This window comes from Chrysemys picta, chromosome 1 (assembly GCF_011386835.1).
Source record: "Chrysemys picta bellii isolate R12L10 chromosome 1, ASM1138683v2, whole genome shotgun sequence".
Lineage (NCBI taxonomy): Eukaryota > Metazoa > Chordata > Testudines > Emydidae > Chrysemys > Chrysemys picta.
Window position 1 is genome coordinate 4,739,013 of NC_088791.1, and position 24,367 is coordinate 4,763,379.

The 24,367-nt window shown below is 47.0% G+C and overlaps 1 long non-coding RNA gene across 1 annotated transcript; it reads left to right on the forward strand.

Annotated features, from left to right (window-relative positions):
• The first annotated feature begins 1,822 nt into the window (after positions 1–1,822).
• Positions 1,823–23,939, forward strand: LOC135972707 (uncharacterized). Its single transcript, XR_010589191.1, has 3 exons — positions 1,823–2,526; positions 17,575–18,144; positions 19,183–23,939. It is a non-coding gene; the product is annotated as an uncharacterized LOC135972707 (long non-coding RNA).
• Positions 23,940–24,367: the final 428 nt, after the last annotated feature.

Sequence of the window (24,367 nt, forward strand, 5' to 3'; positions counted from 1 at the left end):
CCAATTCCCTACTTTGGGTGACTTTGGGTGTACTGAGTATGCTCACACGAACTGAGCATGCCCAGGAAACTTCACTGTTGCCACTGCCCTCGGTCTGCCAGCCCGGCAGGGCAAGCTTCAGAGCGGAGCGTGGGCCGCGCCCGCTGGCGCCATGGTAACCCCTAACTAAGGTGCCGCTTTTGGAAAATGTGCCGAGGGGAAGCAGCTACTTCCCCTGCACCCCCCCAGCTACGCTACTGCCTATCCTCAGTGATTTCCAGGGGGTTCCCTGCCCTGCTCTCCCTGACCAAATCCATTCAAGGGACACAGAAGGTTTCTTCATCAGCACAACAAATCAAATTTCCTGCCATCTCCCTTTCAGAGTAAGTTTTAATCTATTGATGTGCACGGTTTGCACCGTTCCTCTGCGGCTGGGCTTCCTTACATCAGATGTGACGGCATTCGCCCCTTCAATCTCCTTAAACGGTCCTTCCCAATCATCCTGCCTTTCCCCCCATCACTGGGGTCAGCACTAACACCAAATCAGCCGTGTCAAACGACCTTTCTCCGGTGCGCCGATCATACCAAACGTCCTGAGTTCCCTGACTTGTTTCAAGGGTCTGTCGCACTCAATTCCTCATTACCTGTCAATTCTCCTTAAAACGAGTGACATACTCCCCTCCAGGCTGTCCTCTTTCCTCAGTACTGCCCTCCCCTGAGCCTCCAATCAAATCTAAGGCTCCCCTAACCTGCTTCCCAGATAGGAGATCAAAAGGGGCAAAGCCAGTAGATTCTGTGGGAACACTTCTGTCTGCATTGAGCAAATAATGAAGTAAAACGTCCCAATCGTTCTCATGCCTGGTGACGTACGTTCTTAGCATAGCTTTTAAAGTTCCATTAAATCTTTCTGCGAATCCATTAGTTTGTGGGTGATAGGGAACAGCCTTTATCTGCTTTCCTCCACATCATTCCCATGACTTTAGAAAGACTACAGACATGGAATTTGCCCCTCAGTCTGTCAAGATTAGTCTGGGGAAAAACTAATCTGCTAAAAATGGTGAATAAAGCTGTAGCCACTATTCCACATCTTAACTACCTGTAGAGTTAGTTTTTTCCTAATATCTAACCCAGTGGTCTCCAACCTTTTTATGCCGAAGATCACATTTTGAATTTAAGGGCAACCCCTTCCCCAAAGCCCTGGCCCACTCACTCCATCCCCCTCCCCCGTTGTTCCCCCACCCTCACTCACTTTCACCAGGCTGCGGTAAGGGGTTGGGATTTGGGAAGGGTGTGGGCTCTGGTCTGGGGCTGAGGGGTTCACAGTGGGGGTTGAGCCTGGGGCAGGGGGTTGGGGTGCAGGAGGAGGTGCAGGGTGCTGGCTCTGGGAGGGGGGACATGGCTGGGGCAGGGGATTGGGGTGCAGGAGGTGGTGCGGGGTGCTGGCTCTGAGAGGGGGGACATGGCTGGGGCAGGGTGTTGGGTTGCAGGCCGGGACGCGGGGTGCTGGCTCTGAGAGGAGGGCTGGGGATTGGGATGAAGGAGGGGATTTGGGGTGCATGAGGCAGTATGGGGTGCTGGCTCCAGGAGGGAGCTCAGGGCTGGGGTTTGGGGTACGGCCTCTTGCTGGGTGGCCCTTACCTTGGGCAGCTCCTGGTCGGCTGCACAACAAGGCTAAGGCAGGCTCCCTGCCTACCCTGGCCGCACGCCAGTCGCAGTCAGTGGACACCAACAGGTGCTGCTCCATGCACTGCCCCTCTCTGCATCCACCACCGCACAGCACCCATTGGCCACAGCTTCCCGATCCCGGCCAATGGGAGCTGTCGGGGGCAGTGCGTGCAGACTGTAGCAATTGCCAGGCTGGAAGAGACAAGTGGCTTCCTTACATCAGATGTGACGGCATTCACCCCTTCAATCTCCTTAAAAGGTCCTTCCTATAATTTTGCCTTTTGTTTTCCTTCACTGGGGTCAGCTTCCCGATCCCGGCCAATGGGAGGCGCAGGGGCGGTGCGTGCAGACAGGAGAAGCACGCGGAGGGAGAGCCCTGCTCCCCTGCCCCCAGGCTGCGGGGCTGCACTGGCCACTTCTGGAAGCGGCATGGGGCCGGGGTAGGCAGGGAGCGTACCTTAGCGGCAGCCGCGCTACAGCATGAGAGATCGCGATCAATTAGGAAATTCTCTAGGATCGACCATGGATCGCGATCAACCCATTGGTGACAACTGATCTAACCTAAACCTCCCTTGCTGCAGATTAACCCCAGGGCCTAACAGGGAGCTATCTCTTTAAGCGCTCTATGGTGGGAGCGGGGGTGGATAGGAGTGAGTTATGTCGCTAGCAGATTGAGCACTCCCCAGCCAGAAGCTTCTGGAAGTGGTGTGGTAGTTTTGGGTCTGCCCCAATAGGTTCCCTGTCACTGGGGTCAGGCTACATGAGGGCAGCAGTCAGGGCAGCTGCTCTGCGTCAGGCCCTGAGCTCTGTGGGGCTGGGAGAAGCTGAGCCCAGGAGCAGGAAACAGGCTGTTTGCCCGAACTCGGAAGCATTTTGCAGCAGGTCAGTGACATTGTTACAACCTCCAGCAGGGAAGCCTGGGGAATGTTAATTACAGGGGAAACTGGGAGGGAAAAGTACTTTCTTTTATTTTAATTGTACACTTTGAATGTTTGTTTTTAGCCAAACTGTTTTAATTAAATTGTCTAAACGAATGTGAGTCACCAACTTTCCTGTAAATGTGATTGTGGGGAAGAGACATTTATGTTTTGCTAGTCTCCGTTTTGCATTTTCTCGTAACAGAGTTGGGGTGGGTTGGTTAATCAGTTCTCTGACTGGCTAGCAGTGATTTCAGCGGAGGAGGAGGAAGAGTCTGCCTGGATTCCAACCAAAGATTCCTGCAAACAAGTGGAGGGAAGATGTTGCTTTTGACTCAGTAGACTGTGTAGATTTAGTGATCAGAGAGTTTAACTGAGACTCCGGTGAACTCAACCTAAGCTTTTGGGAACCCAAGATCCTTTTCAGCAATACTACCACCTAGCCAGTTATTCCTCATTTTGTAGTTGTGCTGTGACACTGGTAAGCCAAGTGCCAGCTCTGGTAAGCCAAGTGTCAGCTGAGAACTGACAAACTCACAGCTGGAAGCCAGGCCAATTCACTTCTGTATAAGCATAAATGAAAGTGATTGTTAAATGTATAAGAATTAATTTGCTGTTTAAACATCCTGACAACTAATGGGATGGTGCATGCATTGTTTTCACTTACCTGTACCCAGTTGGAATGTAATAGCAAACATTTACATTGTACATATCCCTGTAACTAAATAACCCATCCAATGAGAAAGAAGCCTTTTGTAATGCAAATGAAGAAATTTAACTGGAAGGTGGGAATTCTCTTATATTTGAAGGCAAGTGGTCGTTGTGTGTGTTGATCAGACTTGAAATGCATCCCCCTCTCTGCCATCAGAGAAAGAGCCCACATCGGTAGTGACCCTGTCAGCTTTTTTTCTGTGATAAAAAACTATAAGTATGGACACAAGGAAAAAGTCTTCGTCTCTGCACTGGTTGGATTCTCACAGGCAGAATAATGGAATGAGAAGAAGAGTTACTCTGGGTAGCCCTAAAAGACTTTTGGGAAACTGCCAGTTTCCCAAATCTCTGCAACCTTTAGGAGTTATAGACTTTGACTACCCTGTACATATATATTTTATCTGCTTTAACACCTCAGTAGCTCTCATTCTTTTTTCTTAGCTAGTAAACTTTAGTTAGTTTACCGTAGAATTGATTATCAGTCTTGTCTTTGGTGGGAGATCTGGGATGCAAATCGACCTGGGTGAGTGTGGAACTGGGTGTAACGTGACTATTTTGTGAATTTTGCTGGAAGTCACCATCATTTATCACACAGTCCAGCTTGCCTGGGAAGTTAGATAGACTGCAGTGTCTAAGGGGACTTCCTGTGACTTTATTATACAACTATTGTAGTACTTCGTAAGTTCACACTTGGTACTGGGTTGGAGAAATCTAATTATACAGCATAGCACCAGATAGGGTCCCTGCCCTGCTTTTTCACAGCCTGCCCTATGGACAGCGCTCATGGTCATGAGTCTCTCCAGACAGCATTTCATGTGCATTGGATATTTTTCATATATGAAGTACTTCCCTGGGGGAGTCAAAGTCTGCTTTTTTGAAGTCCAGGGTCCGTATACTGCTGCTCTTCCTTTATTCCTTGTGTCAGGATCCTGAACTCGACCATCTCATGCTCACTGCCTCCCAGGTTCCCATCCACTTTTGCTTTCCCTACTAATTCTTCCCAGTTTGTGAGCAACAGGTCGAGAAGAGCTCTGCCCCTAGTTGGTTCCTCCAGCACTTGCACCAGGGAATTGTCCCCTACACTTTCCAAAAACCTCCTGGATTGTCTGTGCACCGCTGTATTGGTCTCCCAGCAGATATCAGGGTGATTAAAGTCTCCCATGAGAACCAGGGCCCGCGATCTAGTAACTTCTGTTAGTTGCCGGAAGAAAGCCATGTCCACTTCATCCCCCTGGTCTGGTGGTCTACAGCAGACTCCCACCACGACATTACCCTCGTTGCTCACACTTCTCAACTTTATCCAGAGACTCTCAGGTTTTACTGCAGTTTCATACCGGAGCTCTGAGCAGTCATACTCCTCTCTTACATACAACGCAACTCCCCCACCTTTTCTGCCCTGCCTGTCCTTCCTGAACAGTTTATATCCATCCTTGACAGTGCTCCAGCCATGTGAGTTATCCCACCAAGTCTCTGTTATTCCAATCACAACATAGTCCAGCTTGCATGGGAGGCAAGATAGGCTAGAGTGTCAAAGGGGATTTTCTGTGACTCCATTATAAAACGATTGGTGTGCTTTGGAAGTTCACACTTGGTACTGGGTCGGTGAAATCTAATTATAGAACATAGCACCAGCTAGGGTTTCCGCCCTGCTTTTTCACAGTCTGCCCTGAGGACAGCACTCGTAGTCATGAGTCTCTCCAGACAGCATCTCACGTGCATTGGATTTTTTTCCTAAGTGAAGTCCGGTGCATTTGTCTTTACCTTTCTCCTTTTGCCCTCTGGTTAATAAGAGTGTGGCTTAACCAGCCAAGCCTGTCTCTTTCACAATACAGCTGTGAGCCCATGACCAGTGAGCAGGGCCGGCTGTAGGTTTTTGGCTGCCCCAAGCAAAAAAAATGTTGGCTGCCTCCCCCACTGCACCCTCCTGCCACCCCAGCCCTGGGTCACTGGTAACTCACTCCCAGGGCGGGTCATTCCACAGGAATTTTGGATGTGCACAGAACACAGACAGGATTGGTTCCCATATGGTTACAGAACTGTGGAACAATTTTCAGCTTGTGTGATTGAAGGCTATCTGGATGCAGATTATAAGACTGTCCTCCATAAATGAGGAAAAGTTGAGATGCCTTTATTATTCTTTTGTTCCATACTTTGTTTCTATGGGGAATTTGCCAATGCAATATCACTGTCTTACTTTTACACAAATAAAACTAAAATTTAATAATAATAATAAAAAAGCAATGGCTGTTGAAAATAGCAATTCCAGTCCTAATAACCACTGGGAAGCATTTCTTGCTCAATTTATTCTACTTTTCCTACAGCAAGTTACAGTGGATCAGTATATTTGATTTGGGAGAAATGAAGTAACAGCTGCCCAAACTGAGCTTGAGCGCTCCTGAATTTTGAGGGTGTTCAAATCTGGAAGGCAGGTGCTGGATTCCCTTTCTGAATATTAGCTAAATCTGGAAAAGAAAAGTCAATTTCTGCTTCCATGGCTCAGAAGTGGAAATCCTCCTACACGCCTGGTACTGTATCTAAAGCTGCCCAGTCTAGTACAGCCTCCCCTCCCTTACTTTTCATGTTAAATTCTAGTGGGATCCACGTACCTGCCTTGCTAGGCTTCAGATAGAGAGGTTCAATGTCCATTTAGTCCACCCAATTCTTTCTTTGGAGGAGAGCCCAGGGCTGGGGCGGCAGGAGGTGCGGGGAAGAGCCCAGGCTGGAGCGGCAGGAGCTGCAGGTGGGGGCCAGAGCTGGGGCAGCAGGGGGTGCGGGTGCGGGGGGGGGAGAAGAGCCCAGGGCTGGGGTGGCAGGAGATGCGGGTGGGGGGGGAGAAGATCCCAGGGCTGGGGCGGCAGGGGGTGCAGGTGCGGGGAGAGCCCTGGGGTGGCAGGAGATGCGGGTGGGGGGGGAGAAGAGCCCAGGGCTGGGGCAGCAGGGGGTGCGGGTGGGGGCCAGGGCTGGGGTGGCAGGAGATGCGGGTGGGGGGAGAGCCCAGGGCTGGGCTGGCAGGAGATGCGGGTGGGGGGAGAGCCCAGTGCTGGGGCGGCAGGAGGTGCGGGTGCCGGGGGGGGGGAAGAGCCCAGGCTGGAGCGGCAGGAGGTGCAGGTGGGGGCCAGAGCTGGGACGGCAGGGGGTGCGGGTGTCGGGGGGGGGAGAAGAGCCCAGGGCTGGGGCGGCAGGGGGTGTGGGTGGGGGCCAGGGCTGGGGCGGCAGGAGGTGCAGGTGGGGGCCAGAGCTGGGACGGCAGAGGGTGCGGGTGCCGGGGGGGGGGAGAAGAGCCCAGGGCTGGGGCGGCAGGGGGTGTGGGTGGGAGCCAGGGCTGGGGCGGCAGGAGGTGCAGGTGGGGGGAGAGCCCAGGGCTGGGGTGGCAGGGGGTGCGAGTGTGGGGGGGAAGAGCCCAGGGCTGGGGCGGCAGGAGGTGCGGGTGGGGGGAGAGCCCAGGGCTGGGGCGGCAGGAGGTGCGAGTGGGGGGGGGGAAGAGCCCAGGGCTGGGGCGGCAGGAGGTGCAGGTGGGGGGAGAGCCCAGGGCTGGGGCGGCAGGAGATGCGAGTTCGGGGGGGGAGAAGAGCCCAGGGCTGGGGTGGCAGGGGGTGCGGGTGGGGGGAGAGTCCAGGGCTGGGGCGGCAGGAGATGTGGGTGGGGGGGGAGAAGAGCCCAGGGCTGGGGCGGCAGGAGGTGCAGGTGGGGGGAGAGCCCAGGGCTGGGGCGGCAGGAGATGCGAGTTCGGGGGGCAGAAGAGCCCAGGGCTGGGGTGGCAGGGGGTGCGGGTGGGGGGAGAGTCCAGGGCTGGGGCGGCAGGAGATGTGGGTGGGGGGGGAGAAGAGCCCAGGGCTGGGGTGGCAGGGGGTGCGGGTGGGGGGAGAGTCCAGGGCTGGGGCGGCAGGAGATGTGGGTGGGGGGGGAGAAGAGCCCAGGGCTGGGGTGGCAGGGGGTGCGGGTGGGGGGAGAGTCCAGGGCTGGGGCGGCAGGAGATGTGGGTGGGGGGGGAGAAGAGCCCAGGGCTGGGGTGGCAGGGGGTGCGGGTGGGGGGAGAGTCCAGGGCTGGGGCGGCAGGAGATGCGAGTTCGGGGGGCAGAAGAGCCCAGGGCTGGGGTGGCAGGGGGTGCGGGTGGGGGGAGAGTCCAGGGCTGGGGCGGCAGGAGATGCGGGTGCGGGTGGGGGGAGAGTCCAGGGCTGGGGCGGCAGGAGATGTGGGTGGGGGGAGAGTCCAGGGCTGGGGCGGCAGGAGATGTGGGTGGGGGGGGAGAAGAGCCCAGGGCTGGGGTGGCAGGGGGTGCGGGTGGGGGGAGAGTCCAGGGCTGGGGCGGCAGGAGATGCGGGTGCGGGTGGGGGGAGAGTCCAGGGCTGGGGCGGCAGGAGATGTGGGTGGGGGGGGAGGAGAGTCCAGGGCTGGGGCGGCAGGAGGTGTGGGCGGGGGGGGAGGAGAGTCCAGGGCTGGGGCAGCAGCGGGTGTGGGCGGGGGAGAGCCCAGGGCTGGGGCGGCAGGAGGTGTGGGCGGGGGAGAGCCCAGGGCTGGGGCGGCAGGAGGTGCGGGTGGGGGGAGAGCCCAGGGCTGGGGCGGCAGGAGGTGTGGGCGGGGGAGAGCCCAGGGCTGGGGCGGCAGGAGGTGTGGGCGGGGGAGAGCCCAGGGCTGGGGCAACACAAGGGTGCGGGGGGAGCCCAGGGCTGAGGTGGGGGGGGCGGCAAAAACCCTAGAGCTGGCTCTGTCCCTACCATTCACAGCAAGCTGCAGCATGAAGTTTCAGTTCTACACTCCTTCCCTCTCCCTTTCCTGTTAATAGCGGCCGAGGGAATGCTGGGAAATGTAGTTCTTTCCCTGCTCCAGGGCTGGCTCTATAGGCAGGGAGCTAACCAAGGAACTACAGCTCCCAGGGCCCCCTGTTGTTTCTCAGCTCACATGCTGGATTCTTGTGCCCCTGCAAATTTCCTGCCCCAAGCACCTGCTTGCTTTGCTGGTGCCTAGAGCCGGCCCTGCCAGTGAGACAGCTAGAAGTAATACCCTAAACAAACCTCTGGCTCGCATAAATAATTGGTGCATTCACCACTCTAGCTAAGCTATAGGGAAATCTGTATTAATGTAAACTATCCATGGACCCAGTTCTAGTCATGTATTACCAGCGAGGTATGTTTAGGGCAGTGATTCTCACAACAAAAATTGTGGTGGTCTCAGAGTGCAGCCACCAACTCTTGCTGATGGCTGCTCTGACAAAACCATCTCTCTGTCCCTGCCTCCCCGGCCCTTCAGCGAGAACCTGCCCCAGGAACCATCTGCTCACCTGCAGAGTCCCAGGCTCCCTGGGCCCTGGCCAGGAGGGAGCGGGAAAGGTGCCCAGGAGAACACTCAACGAGTAAATGCCACGCTCACTGGCCCCAAGTGTCTCCAGAGGCACTGCCCACAGCCCCCGAGGAGGCTGCAGGGTGCTGATGAGTGCTGGCGGCACCAGCACAAACACCAAAGCGGCGCATCTCACTGCCCTTCGATAACAGCTATTTGGGAGCAACATCTGGGCGTGGCAGGGAGGAGACACTTCTTTGCCCCCACCCCCCACCCCCCCGCTCAAATCTTGATCCACGCTTTGGAGGCTGTCGTGACTGCAAAAAAACCCAATGGTGGCCGCATGTGAGAAATTCTGGATGAAATGAACTTTAAAATTGGATGTTAAGGTTTCTGACGTCATACCCGTCATCAGTTCGTGATTCCTAGCCTCTGAATTTGGGACTGTTTGACCTGAATTCAAAAAAAGCTTTGCATTTCCCTTTCCTTAACAAACATTGCTTTGTAAAGGCGGCTGAGCCAGTGTACATCAGAACAGTTCCATAAACTTCAATGATGTTCTGTGCCCTACAACTGAGGGAAGGCATTTTATACTGCTCGGGTTAGAAGAAATCCTGTTGGCGGTGTGTTTTCCACCTTAAAATCATTCAAATTATGGCTGAAAAGCTTTGTCGGAGAAGGGGCTTGCAGAATGCCCTAGGTCTCTCTTGTGCTCTTTCCTTTTCTTCATTAGCTGACATCTCCCACAAGACCCAGTTCTCTCGGCTGCTCATGGGTGGAGATGCAGTAGCTGATGTTTCCCATTGATTTCACTGTACACTGGATCTGAGCAGCTGGGGGAGGAGATGCAGAGTACTGTAGCCTTTTCTTTTATTTAAAGTGAATTTTGTTATGTGGTATTACACCACTGTGGGTTCGGCTCTGCGGATACAGTTTCAAGCTTAACAGAGTGAAAGTCACTTCTACTACTTGTTTCAGAGTTAGAGTCTCTGGGAACACATAAAGACCAAGGGTAGTGACCACCCAGACATTCACAAGTACAAGGTCTAGTCTGTTTTACAAGTTTTAGTAAAGTTGCAATTTAGGTTATGATTATCAAGCATATAGAAATTCTATGCACAAGTTACAAATCTAGCTGTGCTCACATCCTTAACAATAGCGTCTCTTCTGGATTGATCATCAGTAGAGGGATGGTTCCTGCTGGAGCTTCCCAAAGGGAGCTCAATATTCCTGCTCTGGGCACTCTCTTTTATAATGTGATTCTGTCTATACCTGCGTTCTGTGTATTTCCATAAATGTGTCAACCCTCTTTTTCCTTATTGGTCTGATGTCCCCATGAAACTTAAGGGACCCTGGTTTCGATAGGTTTTCTAGGTTCTCTTTATTCTCATTAGCACTGATGCAGGATCTGTATCCTATGGTTAAGGCACATGTTGGAAACAGATGCTCCTTTACAGCATTTTTAAGATTTAAAATTAATCTTCCAGCAATATTAGCACTTGGTACGTCTTTTCCTGTATTCTTAGCACATCGGGTTATCCTTGGGTCACTTACTTATATCAGCATTAATTAATTAACTCTATGTCCCAGTATGGCTAAGATAAAATCTTACAGGCCTCAGGCTGTAGGCCTTGCGTTTCAGCTCTAATTACTTTGATAGCTAATACATGATTATCTCTTCTAACTACTAATCAATCTTATACTTCTATAATCCTACAATATAACTCTAGTCAACATACGATTATATATGACATAACATGTTAGTTAGTCATAACCACACAATAAATGAACAATAAACTAAATTCATTGGCTACAGTACGCACAGAAAGATACACTCCAAACAAGGATTTCTGTAACATGGGCTGGTTGAAGTGCCTTCATTCAGTCTGAAGTTGATGGAACTGTGCTCTTTTACACTGGCTCAGCATCTAACCTTAAACTTTAAAATATATATAAAAGGGAAATGCAAAGGAATATGGAATGAAAATCAAAGAGCCCCAGTTTTGAAGGCTAGGAATCACAAACTGAGTAGGGGACTGACATCTGAGACCTTGACATGTGTTTTTCAAGTGAATTTAATCTTCAATATTGGAACATCTCATCACAGTAAAAAGTTATTACTATTATAATAATACACCTCTTTGGCCATATAAAACTTGATGAACATTTGTGAAGTACTTTGAAATGCTTAGATCAGAGGAAGCCTCAGACAATTCACATTGAGAGATATAATTATACCTGTTTGAGACGGAGATACCGGAGGTGAAGGTCAGACAGAGTGATTGGCAGAGTCAGAAATGAACCCCATTAGTTTGGACTACTCATGCCAAACACTAATCTGTATCTCCTGAACCCTACTGGAATCCTACCATTCATGGCTTCCAAATATGTCACTGACCTGAGAGGAACTCTTAGAGAGGCTCATTCTGGATATATTTTTTTATTGATGTTTTGATGATTTTGGGGGGAACTTTTGGGTGAAAGATCTTCTGATCTAAGTGAGAACAATGATCAACCATCGAGTGCCTCCACGCTCTTCAACTCCCTTTATCTGAAGGTATTGGCTTAATCGTGGGTGTTTACACTTGAGTTGATATAAATTTTCTTGTACCAAAGTTTTTCCCATTTGAATTCTATATTGAGATTTTTATTCCTACAATGCACATGAACAAGCTTTAACTGTAAACACTGTAAAGTTTAACGGTACACACTTGTAATTCCTTGGAACCATGATTACGTTCATGTATAAAGAAGGCAACGTTAAAGAGAGAACATATCCTGTATCTCATTTCACAAACCTGAGAAAATTACTTACCACTGGGTTACTGTGACCCATTAGAGAGATGTGTTTCCAAGGAAAGATAAAGTAGCACACACAGTGCACCTGGTGACTTTCATTGCAACGACTGGTGTGAGCTAAAGCAAGTTTTTGAAGTTTGAAATATGTCTTGAGATGTACAGTTCTACCACATCATGGACAAGATATCAGAGGGGTAGCCGTGTTAGTCTGGATCTGTAAAAAGCAACAAGAGTCCTGTGGCACCTTAAAGACTAACAGAGATATTGGAGCATAAGCTTTCATGGGTGAATACCCACTTCATCAGACGCATGTGGGTATTCACCCACGAAAGCTTATACTCCAATACATCTGTTAGTCTTTAAGGTGCCACAGGACTCTCTCTTGCTTTTTATGGAATAGATAGAAATCGACAAACTTGTCATTCTTTTGGAGAAGTATTATCCTCCCGAATAAAGAAAACATGGTGAAAGTGGATCACAACATAAGCTAATTGTTACAACCCTCCAACAGGGAAGCCTGGGGAATGTTATTTACAGGGGAAAATGGGAGGGAACAGTAATTTATTTTATTTTAATTGTTCACTTTGAATTTTTTTGATTTTAGCCAAACAGTTTAATTAAATTGTCTCAACGAGTGTAAGTCACCAACTTTTCTGTGAATGTGATCGTGGGGAAGAGACATTTATGTTTTGCTAGTCTCTGTTTTGCATTTTCTCGTAACAGAGTTGGGGTGGTTGGTTAATCAGTTCTCTGACTGGCTAGCAGTGATTTCAGCGGAGGAGGAGGAAGAGTCTGCCTGGATTCCAACCAAAGATTCCTGAAAACAAATGGAGGGAAGATGTTGCTTTTGACTCAGCAGACTGTGTAGATTTAGTGATCAGAGACTTTAACTGAGACTCCAGTGAACTCAGTCTAAGCTTTTGGGAACCCAAGATCCTTTTCAGCCATACTACCCATAGCCAGTTATTGCCCATTGTGTACTTGTGCTGTGACGCTGGTAAACCAAGTGTCAGCTGAGAACTGACAAACTCACAGCTGGAAACCAGGCCAATTCACTTCTGTATAAGTATAAATGAAAGTGATTGTTAAATGTAAGGAATGTATTTGGTGTTTAAACGTCCTGACAACTAATGGGATGGTGCATGCATTGTTTTCACTTACCTGTACCCAGTTAGAATGTAATAGCAAGCATTTACATTATATATAATGCAAATAAAGAAATTTAACAGGAAAGTGTCAAGTATCAGAGGGGTAGCCGTGTTAGTCTGAATCTGTAAAAAGCAACAGAGGGTCCTGTGGCACCTTTGAGACTAACAGAAGTATTCGGAGCATAAGCTTTCGTGGGTAAGAACCTCACTTCTTCAGATGCAAGTCGGAACAGCAAAGTGCAAATTCTTGTGTATTTGAAGGCAAGTGGTCATTGTGTGTGCTGATCAAAGACTTTATATGCATCCCTCTCTCTGCCATCAGAGAAAGAGCCCACATCAGAAGTCAGTCTCTCAGCTTCGTTTCTGTGAGAAGAAACTATAAGTATGGACTGAAGGAAAAATTCTTCATCTCTGGACTGGTTGGATTCTCACAGGCAGAATAACTGAATGAGAAGAGGAGTTACTCTGGGTAGCACAAAAGGACTTTTGAGAAACTGCCCGTTTCCCAAATCTCTGCTATCTTTAGGAATTCTAGACTGTGACTAACCTGTACATATATTTTTATCTGCTTTAATATCTCAATAACTCTCATTCCTTTTTCTTAGCTAGCAAACTTTTCAGTTAGTTTACTGTAGAATTGACTATCAGTGTTGTTTTTGGTGTGAGATCTCGGATGCAATCCAACCTGGGTGAGTGTGGAACTAGATATAATGTGACTATTTTCTTGATTTTTGCTGGAAGTCACCACCACTTAACACACAGTCCAGCTTGCCTGGCAGACATGATAGACTGGAGTGTCTGAGGGGACTGTTTGTGACTCCATTGTAAAACTATTGTAGTATTTTGGAAGCTCACACTTGGTACTGGTGAAATCCAATTATAGAGCATACCACCAGCTAGGGTCTTTGCCCTGCTTTTTGACAGTCTACAATGAGGACAGCACTCATGGTCATGAGTCTCTCCAGACAGCGTCTCATGTGCATTTGATTTTTTTCTTAAGTGAAGTAATTTGCACTTGTCTTTACCTTTCTCCTTTTCCCTCTCTTTAATAAGAGTCTGCTGATGGCTGCTCTGAAAAAACTGTCTCTCTGTCCCTGCCTCTCCCAGGCCCTCAGCAAGAGCCCACTCCAGGAATCATCTGATCACCTGCAGAGTCCCAGGCTCCCCGTTCCCCAGCCACATGCAAGCAGAGCAGATGACCAGGAGAACATCCTGTGATGGGTTTGGTCACAGAGACCCCCTTGGGATTGTCACCTGATGTGCTGAAATTACCTTTGATCCCATTTTCCCTGTCAGCTTGGGACTTCCAGAGCCCTGTCTTGTTGAGCCAGAGATGCTAGCCTGCTGCAACCCAGACCCAGGGTCTGGTCCATGCCCCCAAAGCTGCAGATTTAACTGAAAACAGCTCAGCAGATTACCTTTCTCCAGGACCCAGACACCCAGCTCCCAATGGGATCCAAACCCCAAATAAATCCAATTTACTCTGTATAAAGCTTACACAGGGTAAATTCATAAATTGTCCGCCCTCTATAACACTGATAAACAGATATGCACAGCTGTTTGCTCCCCCAGGTATTAATCACTTACTCTGTATTTTTTAATAAACAAAAGTGATTTATTAAATATACCAAGTAGGATTTAAGTGGCTTCAAGTAATAACTACCGGAATAAAGTAAGTCACAAAGCAAAATATGCAAGTCTAAGCCTAATGCATTAAGAAATTGATTACAGATAATAGCTAACCCTCAAAGATCTTCCAATAAGCTTCCTTCACAGACTAGAGTCCTTCCTAGTCTGGGCCCAATCCTTTCCCATGGTACGGTCTTTGTTAGATCCAGCAGACAACTCAGGTGATAAGCAGGGGTTTTCTCATGATTGGCAGCCCTTTTGTCCTGCTCCACCCCCTTTTATAGCTTTGGCACAAGGCAGGAATCTTTTGTCTGTGGTGCTCCCCACCCCAGCCTCATCAATGCAAAAGTACAAGGATTAAGATGGATTCCAGTAGCATGTCACATGGTCACATGTCACTGTACGACCCCAGTCTCCATTCTTCCTGGTTTGGCCCACACGTACACAGGAAGGTTTGCAGGTAAATAAACCATTTACAAACTATTGTCCTAGTCCATGGGAGCCATCAAAATTCTAAACCACCATCAATGGCCCACCCGTTGCACAATTACAATAGGACCTCAGAGTTATACGTCACATTTCTAGTTTCAGATACAAGAATGATACATGCATACAAATATGAGGAATATATTCAGTAGGATATAACCTTTGTTATGATACCTTACAAGAGACCTTTTGCATAAAGCATATTCCAGTTACATCATATTCACACTCATAAGCATATTTCTATAAAACATATGGAGTCACACGTCACACACCCAATGACCAAATGCCGCAGCCGCCTCCACTGACAAGAGCTCCCTCTAGTGCCACGCACACTGGCCCCACGTACATCCAGAGGCACTACCCAGAGTCCCTGAGGAGTGTGCATGGTGCATGGTGCTGATCAATGCTGGAGGCACCAGAGCAAACACCAAGGTGGCACATCTCACTGCCCTTGGTAACAGCTATTCAGGAGTGTTAGTGTGTTAGTGATGAGAATGTTGTATTCAGTCCTGTATATTTGCCTGAGATAGAATTTTGGGGCTATTTTGCTCATTTGATTATTGATTTTTTTTATATTTTTACCAGTATATGTCAGCAAAGAACAAAGACACTGTGTGTTACTTCTGCCCACAAGCAGATGGCGGGGGGTAGAGATAGAGCTAACGTGTTGCTGGGTATGGTGGGAGTGTAATATAGGAGTGTACACTTGAATGACAGTCCTGCCTCAAACTCCTCTCCTGACATAAGGTCAAGCAACCAGTCTAGAGCAGGAGGGGGATAGGAAACACTAAAAGGCCAAAGAAATGCCTCTCCCTGACCGAACCACAACCTCACTCCTTATTTGCGGCAGTTTGGCTTTTCATTCAAAAAAGCTTTGCATGTCCCTTGGATTAACAAACTCTGCTCTGTAAAGGGTCCTCAGCTAGTGTACATCAGTCCAGTTCTATAGACTTCAGTGATATTCTCTGCCCTACAATTGAGGGACGGCATTTTATGCTGTTCAGGTTAGAAAAGTTCTGGTGAGGGTAAATTTTGCACTTTAAAATCATTCTAATTCTGGATGAAAAACTTTGGCTCAGAAGGGGCTTACAGAATGCCCTAGGTTGATCAGACCTGCAATTAATCCAGTCTCATCCCACAGCAATCCTACAGTTGAAGAAGTTCTCCTTAACTCTGTCAGTCTTGTGCTTTTTCCTTTTCTTTATTAGCTGAAGTCTCTCACAAGACACAGTTCTCTTGGCTGCTCATGGGTGGACATGCAATAGCTGATGTTTCCCATTGATTTCCCTGTATATTAGATCTGAGCAGCTCTGGGTGGAGGTGCAGAAAGGTTTTCTCTCACCCAGGTTGGGTAAAGTGCCTTCCTTCAATTTGAAGTTGATGGAACTGTTCTCCTTTCCACTGGTTCAGCACCTACCCTTCAATTTTAAAATGTATATAAAGGGTAAATGCAAAGGTTCATTTGAATGAAAATCAAAGAGCCCCCATTTCAGAGGCTGGCACTCATGAACTGAGCACTGGAGTGACATCTGAGACCTTGACATGAATTTTTAAAGTGAAGCCAATCTTCAATATTGGAACATCTAATTCTAGTAAAAAGTTTCTACTATTATAATAATACACCTCTTTGGTCAAATAAAACATGATGTGTGTTTGTGAAGTGCTTTGAAATGCTTAGATCAGAGGACGCTTCAGATGATCCACCCTGCATATTACAATTATACCTGTAAGCAGAGGCACATTTAGGTGAAGGTCAGACAGGGAGTGATTGGCAGAGTCAAAAATGAACCCCAATAGTTGGGACTACTCATGCAGAACACTAACCTGTATCTCCTGAACCTCATGAGGAGTCGGGTAGCACCTTAAAGCCTAACAGATTTATCTGCGCATAAGCCTTCCTGGGTAAAACCCCCCACTTCTTCAGATGCATCGTCAAACACGCCCACCCCTCTAATACATTACATTAGATGGCTTCCAAATAAATCACTAACCTGAGAGTAACTCTTAGAGAGGCTCATTCTGGATTTTTTACATTTTGTTTTCATGGTTTTTTGGGGAACTTTGGAGTGAAACATCTTCTCATGAAAGAATGAACAATAAACTACCACCTAAAGTCTTGCCATGCACTTTAATTCCCTTTATTTGAAGATTTAGCCTCAGTGGTGGGCATTTACACTTGAGCAGACTTACATTGTCTTATCCCAACATTTTTTCCATTTGAATTCAGTATTAAGATTTTTATTCTTACACGACACATACACAAGCTTGAAATGTACACACTTGTAATTCCTTTGGCAATATTACAGAGATAACCTACCCTGAGCCTCATTTCACTAACCTGGAAGAATTCATTACCATTGCGTAAGATTAACGGAAGATCCTTCTGGCCTCTTCCCTGGATATGGAACCCACTCTTGGGGATATCTTTTACATTCTAAACAACATTGTGGTTCAGGCAGGAATGTTTTCTGCAATATGCCCTATGGTTAGTCCGACTTTATGTCAAATCTCATCACACAGCCATCTCCTCCTGCCCCAAGAATGAGTTATTTTCATTTCTCCTCCGCTTCTTGCGGGGCTCAGTCAGATGCATTGTCTTACAAGATTTCAGATTCTTGCCTGCTCATGGATGGAGAGATGGTTTCTGATGGAGTACAGATTCCAAAACTTAACTTAAACCTTATCTACAAAAGAGGATTGAATCTTTTCACTCACCACCATCCCTACTTTGACGCGTGAGCAAATCTGTCCTAGGCAGCCCTTTGTGACAACATTAGTGACACAAGTGGAGGTCCAATATTAGGTGAAGTTTTACTCACCATTGGGAGAAATTCACCTCTGGACAAACAGCCATCACACTTAGGTCCCTGCTAAGATCCAGTTTGAAAGTGTAAAGTGGGATTAAAATTATTCATAGGGCATTTTACCATATCCCTGCCAACAGGTGAATTTCAAATTTCAGGTCCTGACAGGAAACATGCTGGAGGAAATGGAAGGATTCTCTTTGACTTCAAAGCAAGTGGATCTGACCCAGTAGGGATGGAGATAGCGAGAATGCAGAAAAATGGCTCCCTCCTTCCTAGCAGGTTTACAATGAATGACCCAATACCCCTGGCCACGACCAGTATGAACTGAAAGAACCAAACTGGGTTCCTTCCATCAGAGCCAGTTGTGCTACCGATGTGGTTCAGAATCACCTTGACATTCATTGCAGCCACAAAAAAAGGCAGTGGAATGACATGAGGAATGTAGTTCACCCGTACAATTTAAGATGAAAGAAAGATGAAGGGTGCAACGTGCATATCACGCCCTCTGAGGCTGAGATTGCCCCAATAATCAAAACCCCTGAGGAAAACAGCTCCATCCAAAAGAAGACATAGCAAGGCAATCAAGTTTGTTTGGCAACTAATTAGCACCTCCACCACAAACAGCGTCGCAGATCCTCTAGGCAGTCCTAGGAACTGTATAAAAGTGCTCAAGACTCAAGGCTTTTCTAATCACTTCTCCGGACTTCATCTCCTCGGTGAACTCGGTAAGTCGAATTAGACTCAATCGCTTTTGAACTCTAGAGATGTGACAGTAGGTTTATTTTCATTTAACACTGAATCTTGCTTTTACTCATTGTGATTTTTTATGAGGGATTTATGCTCTTCCATAATGAACTTGTGTAGTTATTTAGTTGCAGGCACTGGTGGATTCATGGGAAACATATTTTCTATTATCTGGAAAAAGAATTAGGGCATTTAAATCTTTTCATCCGGAGAAGTGGGTATTCAGCCACGAAAGTTCATGCTCCTATACATCTGTTAGTCTATAACGTGCCACAGGACTCTTTACTAAATCTTTTCAGTAGCTGCAGAAAGTCACTAAACCACATTTCACTTATCTGAATTATGAATACATTTGTCCAGGTTAGTAGAGAAAGGGCCAGTTCAGTGGTCTTCTACTTTATTCTCAAGTAGCTGTTACTCCTCACTACTGGAGACACGAAAATGGATGAAGCTGACAAGTGGTGTGCTCCAATCTAGCAATTCCTAGGTTCTTCTGAGCAGAAATACCCATTGAAAGTGCTTCTCCTCAGATGGTGTTATTTACTGTTGCTCCATGGAAGTCAGTGGACATGAACCCATTTTATCCCAGCTAAGGCGCTGGTCCTTAGTGATTTCTTTGGAGAAAAGTAAAGTTTTCTGTTTATTCATCAGCAAGTATTGATGACTCCCTAGTTCTGGCAAACCAATGAACCACACTCTGACACTGGACTCAACTGGTTTGCATGCAGAGCTTAAATCCCCAAACAAAAGGAAGTGATGACCATGATGTTTTTCAGACAATGTTATTGATAGGAGCTCAAAGGGGCCAGTTGGGAGGGAAGTTTAGTGTGAGTGGAGAAGAAGCTTAGAAAGAGAAAATAGGAACAAACACATGGCCACACACATAGAGACTAAGTTTACTCCCCCCCCCACTCTCTCAGGCGCCATGCAGACCTCACTACAATTGTAATCGAGATGAAGCCTTTCTTGAAACGGCCCGTGTACCTTCCCTTTACTCTAATCCCTGTTGTGTGTTTCAGGTTTACCTCCATCGCAGAAAGATGACTTTCTCCAGCCTGTGCTATCCAGAATGCGGGGTGGCCCGGCCCTGTCCAGTCACTGGCACCTGCAACGAGCCATGCGTTAGGCAGTGCCAGGACTCCGAAGTGGTGATCAGACCCTCACCGGTGGTCGTGACCCTCCCAGGACCTATTCTCAGCAATTTCCCTCAGCACAGTGGAGTGGGAGCCCTAGGAGCACCTGTGGTCGGACCTGGTTTCGGGGGCTCATTCGGTCATGGGGGATTCGGCTATGGAGGCCTTTACGGAGGATTGTATGGTTTAGGGGGATACGGTGGTTACGGCGGCCGTTACGGTTATGGGGGATTATGGGGCCATGGGGGATACTGCGGTTACCCAGGTCTTTATGGTTACGGGGGATTATTGGGATATGGGGGATATGGCCGTAGGTATCTCGGTGGACGCTGTGGGCCATGCTAAACCCAACAGGAACATCCGTGGAAGAAGGAAGAACCAGGAAATGAACAGCAAGATACAGATTCACCCCTAATCTTTTGGGCATGGCTTTCAGAAGTGCTGTGCATACATGGCTTCAGTTGAACTCAGTGGGAGCTGTGTGTGCGCAGCACCGTGGTCTGATAGCCATGCTGCATTTCTACTGTTACGCTTTATGACTCTTTCTGCCAAGGCTTTGCCAGCCATGTTCTGTTTCTCTTATTCACATGTGGACTCATTCTGAATTACACTCAGGCTGTTTACACTAACCCCGCAGTGTAAAGGAAACAGGGACCTTAAGATGGATATCAGTTACATTTATTATTAGTTTAAGTCCCTTTAGAGGGGAAAAAGAGAGCTTGGTGTCAAGGAGAATTAGATCTCAAATGTTCTAACCTTTCCATCAATACATACCGTTAGCGCCTCACTTTGATCTTTGCTATGGCCGACATATAGGGAGAAGTTTCATAGTTCTCTGCTTTTATTTGGTTTTGTCTCATTTCCCACCAACTGGGGTAAAACAAGGAACTTCAAATGGTTGTAAAGGGGACTCGTTTGTCAACCTCTGCAGCTGCAACAAAGCAAAGAGAACATCTTGTCTGAAATACACCCCACTGAGGCCTGCGATTGTTCGTAGCCCTTCTAGTAACACTGGAAATACATTCTTTCTGCTCTGTAGTATTTCTTCCTGTAACTGTATATTGCCAATTTCAATTGCATTAAAAACTCTACTGCATCCTAATATTGGTCTTCTGGTTCTCCTTGTTCCTCCCTCCTTGCTTAAAAATGGCCTTGGACAAAATTCCTCCCTGTGGAGCCGGCAGCATGGGACACTTCCCCAACCCCCTCCCACACGCTGATCCACTCGGCCTCAGCCCATAGCCCACACCTGCTCCCACACCCCAACTCCATACCCCAGCCCCGTGAAAGTGAGTGACGGGAAGGGAAAGTGAGTGACGGAGGGAAGGGGGGATGGAGTGAACGAGTGGGGCCTCAGGGAAGGAGCAGGCTGGCGGTGGGGCCTTGGGTTGGGGTAGGGGCAGGGCAACAGTGTTAGGGTTTGTGTGACTGGAGAGATGGCAACACTATCTGGAGCCCTCTGACCAAACCAAACCCCATTTCCATCACTACCCCTCCTCCCGGTGCTAAGGATGAATGTTAAAACTAATGTATCTCTGGCAGGTCATTTGAGAGCATTTTGAATAATAAACTCCCCAACAGAGACTCTGCAGAAACTTAATTATGGAATCAGCAGCCATCTCTGAATAATTCTCCTTTTTCCAGGACATTCTTCTCTTCTCCTCTGATGGGATGTCCAGTGACATGTAGCACGTAGCATCCATCTGGAAAGCCGTCCTCTAGGGCAACCTACTGTGGGGGGGAGGTTTAAATTCAACTATGTCAGCTCTTTGACATGAGCTTTGAACTTTGAGCTGTAGGGCAATGGGGCAGAAATAGTTCAACCTCGTATTGAGATTTTTTGATTTCACTGCACCAATATAGCTCAATGAAATGAATCTTCTTCTCATTCTTTGCCCTTCTGTGTTCATCAACTGGTCAGCAGCAATCTCCACTCCTTGCTCAAATGATATCTGTTAGGGGCCTTATTCCTTCACCCTCTCACTTCCCTGGTCCTTCTCGCATGAACAGAGAGCAACAATACCCAAAGGCCAAAGGCGCCAACAATTCAATGTTTATTGGGATGAACTTCCAGCAAGCATGATTCCAGTTTCCTTCCTCAGTGTCCCCCTTCCCAGCTCTGACACCACAGAGCCTTGCCTGTGTCCCTGTTCCCATTCCCCCCCTTAACGAAACATGATTCCAATTCCCCCATCCCCATTCCCTGTTCCCATTCCCCCCTTACTTCCTGATTGACTGCAGACTATATAGTAAAATTTGAGTTCTGCTTAGTTATACCTTAACCAATCATATTACTCACATTTAACTAACCAATCCTAAAATATTGTAACATGATTATTTAACCAATTATATCCCACCACCTTAATTGGTTTACACCCAAACAAAGTAATTATACAGCAGATAGAAACAATCACAGAACCAGACAGAGATTATACAGACAAACAATAGGGAAGTGGAGACTACAGTGATAGAACAATACAGAAATGAGGATTTCACATCCCAGCTATTGAGAAGTGAGTTCTTGCCAGACAGGATGCTATCAAACTAAGTTTCCTTTTACATCTTCTAGGCTTTTCCCTTTCTCTGGAGGTGATAGATCGGATCACCTTCCTAACAGCCCCACATTGCCTTATTTCAGTATGACTAAACAGGACCTCAAACTGTCACAGTAAGAGAAGGTCCTTACACAGACAGACAGTGATTTTGATTCTTTCTTTAATACCTCTATAACTAGCTTAGTGATAAGAATACACCTAAATTCTTCAAGTATAGGCCTTTGCAGACAGGCCTGAATATCTATATCCTAACAACACAACCAAAAGTTGATTTCACAAGTATGTTGCAAACACACCTTTTCTTTTCTTTTCTTTTCTTTTCTTTTCTTTTCTTTTCTTTTCTTTTCTTTTCTTTTCTTTTCTTTTCTTTAAATTGGAAGGCCTAGCAAATCTGATCCTTTGAATTCCAATGAGGGCATTTCACACAAGTATTCAGACCGAACAGAATTGGACCTGGGATAAATTAGCCACTATTCTTGCTTCTGGACATAGCTAAGCCAGCCTTTTTCCAAAGGAGCATTTTTATATGACTAACAGGAGAGGATCCAAGCCCATTTCTCTGAAGTACTGAGTACTTAAAACTCCCACTGAAGCAAACTGGAGCAGTTCATGTTCAACATTTATTTATAACAGGCTACAAGGTTCCTGAGTTGTGCCCCAACTCTGGAGGTATCCAAACCTGGAGGACATTTTTGGCCAAAGGATATCAAAGCCCTTGGTGATATGAAAAGATAACGAATGGAAGAGCAATTAAACTAGAAGACCAGTAGTATGAGGTGGTATATGTTTGAATTTGGAATGAAGGGGAGTCGAAAATTGTCAAAATAAAGAAAGGAAGCAGAGTAGCAAGACTAGATTTCCACGGTTTCATGAAGGGCCGTGTCCCATCACCAGCTCCAAAGTGGTGTATTTCTCACACAGTTCTCTTACTTCTTCATTGCAATTGCAGAGTTTGACAATCAAGTTTGTCTGCCACCATTTTAAACTCCTTGTTTCACCTTGCTCAGTCTCAACTAAAGCAAAACACAATAAAAGCAAAAGTTGAAAAACTTCTCCGTTATGCAGCTTCTGTTAGAAAGTCAAAAGGCAGAAAGGGTCCGTCTTCATGGATAGGAGATCACCTAGCATCATTCTCATTGAAACTAAAGTCTTTTGACACCCCTCTCTCCTGGGAAAGAGACATTCAAGTTAATGTAGATGTAGGTAACATACTCCTGTCGGAGAATAACAGAGTTCTCACTTTTTGTTTGGGTACAGCAAATCAGATACTTTATTATCTCTCTGTCAATTGCATAGAGGGAGAGAGCTAAACAGGTCTCTCAACAGGTAAACAATTACAGCAAGCATTTATGCCTTTTGTTACAGACAATAATGACCAACAGCTGCATTTTGTTTATACATAGGTCATTCTGATATTGTGTTTTGCTCACTAATGTAGACTCTTAGTCTACATTCCATATTATCTACACAAGGTCGCAACAACTTCTCACACAGTTCTTTCCCACTCGCCTCACACATTCCTCGCTTCTACAAATCTCGCGTTATTGGGGTTACAGTTAGCCTAACTCTTGCTAACGAACTGTCATGCATTGCAATCCCCTTCCTGTCAGTTCTTTCTCTGCTTCCACACTCCTTACAGTCCCGGCTCCATTTGCACTTTTCAGAGTGGTGTAAAAACCCATTGTGTAGCTGAGAATCAGGCTCACTGTATTGTTAATAGAGGAAGCCCAGAGCCAGGAAGGAATTAGAAAAAAACCATCAAGTTTGGTGTACTCAACACTTCTCAAAGCCAGGCCTTTGCGATCAGACATGAATCTGTATCTTGCCGTTCATTTCCTGCTTCTTCCTTTTCCCATGAATATGCCTGCTGGGTTTAACATGACCCACAGTTTCCATTGACCTAATGATTGCTCCTCGCCATCCCCCCAAAGCCTGAGTTATAAATTTGACCAGTCAAACACACACCTTATTTTTAACTGGAAGTATGCAATCAGGCAGTAGTAGAGACAAATCAAAAAAGCAAAATACGGTACAGTTACTGTGTTAAATGTAAACTACTAGAAAAATAAAGGAAATGTTTAAAAAAAAGATTTGACAAGGTAACCAGGCTGTGTGTTTGTTTACTTTAAATTAAGATAATTAAAAGCAGCAAAAGTCAGTGTTCAACGGTAAACTTTTGAAAGAACAATCCCGAGGTTTTTGTAACTCTTAGGTTTTACTATTTATAACATTTCTTTCATTAATTTCCAGTCCATAAAAAAAATATCACACAGGACATGGCTGGGATAGCAGGTGCTTTGGTTTGTAAACCTTAGCAAAACAGAAGTGTTTTCTTTTATTATCAAAACCAAACACTAATCACAACCTCCTCCCCTAGTGTAAGTCTGTGTTGTTTCACTGGAGCTACACTAAGATAGACCAGTAGAAGATGTGCACCTAGCATTACTTTTGCACATGGGATCGTAGAAGTTGCCAGTCTGGAAGAGACGAGTGGCCAATCTAATGCAGTATCCTGT